Source organism: Pelobates fuscus, chromosome 4 (genome assembly GCF_036172605.1).
Source record: "Pelobates fuscus isolate aPelFus1 chromosome 4, aPelFus1.pri, whole genome shotgun sequence".
NCBI classification, from domain to species: domain Eukaryota; kingdom Metazoa; phylum Chordata; class Amphibia; order Anura; family Pelobatidae; genus Pelobates; species Pelobates fuscus.
Window position 1 is genome coordinate 373,104,807 of NC_086320.1, and position 4,964 is coordinate 373,109,770.

The following is a 4,964-nucleotide window of genomic DNA, read 5'->3' on the forward strand; positions in this document are numbered from 1 at the left end:
GCGCAGGGGTGGGGGCCAGGGGGGGAGGACAGTAGGTCCCCCCCCTTATTATTTTATTAGGGCCCCCACCCACAGCGCAGGGGTGGGGGCCAGGGGGGAGGACAGTAGGTCCCCCCCCTTATTATTTTATTAGGGCCCCCACCCACCGCGCAGGGGTGGGGGCCAGGGGGGAGGACAGTAGGTCCCCCCCCTATTATTTTATTAGGGCCCCCACCCACAGCGCAGGGGTGGGGGCCAGGGGGGGAGGACAGTAGGTCCCCCCCTTATTATTTTATTAGGGCCCCCACCCACAGCGCAGGGGTGGGGGCCAGGGGGGAGGACAGTAGGTCCCCCCCCTTATTATTTTACTAGGGCCCCCACCCACCGCGCAGGGGTGGGGGCCAGGGGGGGAGGACAGTAGGTCCCCCCCCTTATTATTTTATTAGGGCCCCCACCCACAGCGCAGGGGTGGGGGCCAGGGGGGGAGGACAGTAGGTCCCCCCCCTTATTATTTTACTAGGGCCCCCACCCACCGCGCAGGGGTGGGGGCCAGGGGGGGAGGACAGTAGGTCCCCCCCCTTATTATTTTATTAGGGCCCCCACCCACCGCGCAGGGGTGGGGGCCAGGGGGAGGACAGTAGGTCCCCCCCCTTATTATTTTATTAGGGCCCCCACCCACCGCGCAGGGGTGGGGGCCAAGGGGGGAGGACAGTAGGTCCCCCCCCTTATTATTTTATTAGGGCCCCCACCCACAGCGCAGGGGTTGGGGCCAGGGGGGGAGGACAGTAGGTCCCCCCCCTTATTATTTTACTAGGGCCCCCACCCACCGCGCAGGGGTGGGGGCCAGGGGGGGAGGACAGTAGGTCCCCCCCCTTATTATTTTATTAGGGCCCCCACCCACAGCGCAGGGGTGGGGGCCAGGGGGGGGGAGGACAGTAGGTCCCCCCCCTTATTATTTTATTAGGGCCCCCACCCACAGCGCAGGGGTGGGGGCCAGGGGGGGAGGACAGTAGGTCCCCCCCCTTATTATTTTATTAGGGCCCCCACCCACCGCGCAGGGGTGGGGGCCAGGGGGGAGGACAGTAGGTCCCCCCCCTTATTATTTTATTAGGGCCCCCACCCACAGCGCAGGGGTGGGGGCCAGGAGGGGAGGACAGTAGGTCCCCCCCCTTATTATTTTATTAGGGCCCCCACCCACAGCGCAGGGGTGGGGGCCAGGGGGGGGAGGACAGTAGGTCCCCCCCCTTATTATTTTATTAGGGCCCCCACCCACAGCGCAGGGGTGGGGGCCAGGGGGGGAGGACAGTAGGTCCCCCCCCTTATTATTTTATTAGGGCCCCCACCCACCGCGCAGGGGTGGGGGCCAGGGGGGAGGACAGTAGGTCCCCCCCCTATTATTTTATTAGGGCCCCCACCCACAGCGCAGGGGTGGGGGCCAGGGGGGGAGGACAGTAGGTCCCCCCCCTTATTATTTTATTAGGGCCCCCACCCACAGCGCAGGGGTGGGGGCCAGAGGGGGAGGACAGTAGGTCCCCCCCCTTATTAATTTATTAGGGCCCCCACCCACAGCGCAGGGGTGGGGGCCAGGGGGGGAGGACAGTAGGTCCCCCCCCTTATTATTTTATTAGGGCCCCCACCCACCGCGCAGGGGTGGGGGCCAGGGGGAAGGACAGTAGGTCCCCCCCCTTATTATTTTATTAGGGCCCCCACCCACAGCGCAGGGGTGGGGGCCAGGAGGGGAGGACAGTAGGTCCCCCCCCTTATTATTTTATTAGGGCCCCCACCCACAGCGCAGGGGTGGGGGCCAGGGGGGGAGGACAGTAGGTCCCCCCCCTTATTATTTTATTAGGGCCCCCACCCACAGCGCAGGGGTGGGGGCCAGGGGGGGAGGACAGTAGGTCCCCCCCCTTATTATTTTATTAGGGCCCCCACCCACCGCGCAGGGGTGGGGGCCAGGGGGGAGGACAGTAGGTCCCCCCCCTATTATTTTATTAGGGCCCCCACCCACAGCGCAGGGGTGGGGGCCAGGGGGGGAGGAAAGTAGGTCCCCCCCTTATTATTTTATTAGGGCCCCCACCCACAGCGCAGGGGTGGGGGCCAGGGGGGGAGGACAGTAGGTCCCCCCCCTTATTAATTTATTAGGGCCCCCACCCACAGCGCAGGGGTGGGGGCCAGGGGGGGAGCACAGTAGGTCCCCCCCCTTATTATTTTATTAGGGCCCCCACCCACCGCGCAGGGGTGGGGGCCAGGGGGGAGGACAGTAGGTCCCCCCCTTATTATTTTATTAGGGCCCCCACCCACAGCGCAGGGGTGGGGGCCAGGAGGGGAGGACAGTAGGTCCCCCCCCTTATTATTTTATTAGGGCCCCCACCCACAGCGCAGGGGTGGGGGCCAGGGGGGGGGAGGACAGTAGGTCCCCCCCCTTATTATTTTATTAGGGCCCCCACCCACAGCGCAGGGGTGGGGGCCAGGGGGGGAGGACAGTAGGTCCCCCCCCTTATTATTTTATTAGGGCCCCCACCCACCGCGCAGGGGTGGGGGCCAGGGGGGAGGACAGTAGGTCCCCCCCCTATTATTTTATTAGGGCCCCCACCCACAGCGCAGGGGTGGGGGCCAGGGGGGGAGGACAGTAGGTCCCCCCCCTTATTATTTTATTAGGGCCCCCACCCACAGCGCAGGGGTGGGGGCCAGGGGGGGAGGACAGTAGGTCCCCCCCCTTATTAATTTATTAGGGCCCCCACCCACAGCGCAGGGGTGGGGGCCAGGGGGGGAGGACAGTAGGTCCCCCCCCTTATTATTTTATTAGGGCCCCCACCCACAGCGCAGGGGTGGGGGCCAGGGGGGAGGACAGTAGGTCCCCCCCTTATTATTTTATTAGGGCCCCCACCCACCGCGCAGGGGTGGGGGCCAGGGGGGAGGACAGTAGGTCCCCCCCATCTTTAACCCCCGCGCAGGGGGGGGGGGTTATTAGGTGTTTGTTGTTTTTTTTTTACAGTGAGCCACAGGCTGCTCACTGCTTACTAGACATGCCCCTACTCGCGGTATAGCGAGTAGGGGCATATTATTTACTAATACCAAGTAATCTTTACTTAGTATTAGTACATTTGGCTTCAAGACCAATTCAGGTCTTTCAGCCTTTTAGTAGATAGCTCCCTGATACCATGGGAATTAGGGAGTTATCTACTAAGCGGCTGCAAGATACAGCCACAGCAATGAATAGGATCGGAGTTTCATTCATTAGAATGAAATTCCGATACGATCAAAGTACCGAATTGCATCCTAACACCAATGGAGAAACAGTGCTCATTCTGTTAGGATGCAATTCGGCAGTTTTGCCGGCGTTCTGTCTAAGTGACAGGCCGTTCGGCAATACTGACAGGAAGCATTGTGGGAACTGGGAGGAAAGCTAGGGATCATGGGAAAATTGCTCTGACCAGCGGAAATGAAGCACACTTTGCTCCTCCGCTGGTCAGAGCTGGTCAAGCGGAGGAATCCTCCATAAGGCAAAGAGTCCCTACTTTGTCTTATAATTTTAAAGAAAACTAAAGAAGAATGGAAGAAAAGAATAACAGATCCCGAGAGAGGGGGAGGAGAGGAAGAGATTGAGGAAAGGTAAGTTCGGCATGACAGTGCCGCTTTAAGGCGATCTGATAATCTACACTTTGTGAGTGCAACCAGTAGCATGTCTTTATGCATGCTTATGACTATATTACACTATGTATTACCATTTTTTTGTTAAACAGCTGCATCCCTTTATATCCTTGTGTGTTAATATCCCTTGTGTGCTATGTCTGATGTGGGAAGGCTACCTAGGAAAGCTGTTATAAGTTACGTTACATTTATTATTTTTTTTATTGTTTTACACATAGCACTTTATTCTGTGTTTAGTGTGGTGTTTCCTGTATTTGTTTCATTCCCAGTGTATTACAGATATCTGTTTCATATCATATTTTTTCTTGTACTTCAATTATAAAGTCATTGGTTATAACTGATCTACACTGGTTGGGCCAGCTCAGGTCAGATTCTTGGCCAAAAAAAAAGATATTGAGAGATGAATACTGCAGTATATTATACAATTTAAAAAATAAATGAACTCAGTGCTGCTATACTCTGCATGATGTATTGAAAAAGAGTCATGTACCCAAATCATTTGTATTGATGTATGCCATCCAATTCATTCAGGCACTTTGCAATTCAATTGCTCTTTGTTGTACTTTTTGGTGCATTTTGTCAAGTCATATAGGGCTTTAAAAATACAAATTGGCTTATTCATTAAACACTAACTTGTAGTTAAGTTATATAACCCCTTTGGGACTATGACTATGTTAGAACTACAGCCCTTAAACCGGACTCACGTCTGCACCCATATCCTGGCTTTGGAGTTGGCTGGTTTGGTCAGGCCAATCAAATGGGCTCTTTAACAAGCCCTGCCCCTGTACTATAAAAGGGAAGCACGAGGGCTTAGCAGTCATGTTGAAACCAGCCATCACACTGGCAGGATATTCTTCTGTTTGTTCAGAATTATAGAAATTTTTATAGCTTGTGAATATAATGTATTTTCTTCCATGAAAGCAGGAGTAACAACACACAATACAAATTTGATAAAGTCTGTATAGACGGAACGCGTTATGGATGTTGTTACTGTGTATTTGTATTAATAAAAGGTTTTATGGTCACTTACTTGTGCCAACTATCTTTTTAAATACACTTATATTTTTACTTCACCTGGCTTTTTATCTACAAGTATTCCAAGTGAATCCGAGGTGGGGATTATTCCACCAACTCTATTATCATAGAGCAGTCAGCCTGCTCTACACTTGAGAATATTTTTATCTATTTTATTGGTTATTATTACATCATACTGAGAGCACCATTAGTTGTTTTTATCTATCCTACTCCTGAGAGTACATCATTTTGTCTGGAGATCACTAACCACATATACTATAAGCAGGGATTATACCGCTGTACGCTCTTCCCACCTGAGC

The 4,964-nt window shown here is 54.4% G+C and overlaps 1 pseudogene; it reads left to right on the forward strand.

Moving 5' to 3' along the window:
• Positions 1–1,360: 1,360 nt before the first annotated feature.
• Positions 1,361–1,506, forward strand: LOC134609527 (small Cajal body-specific RNA 11; annotated as a pseudogene).
• Positions 1,507–4,964: the final 3,458 nt, after the last annotated feature.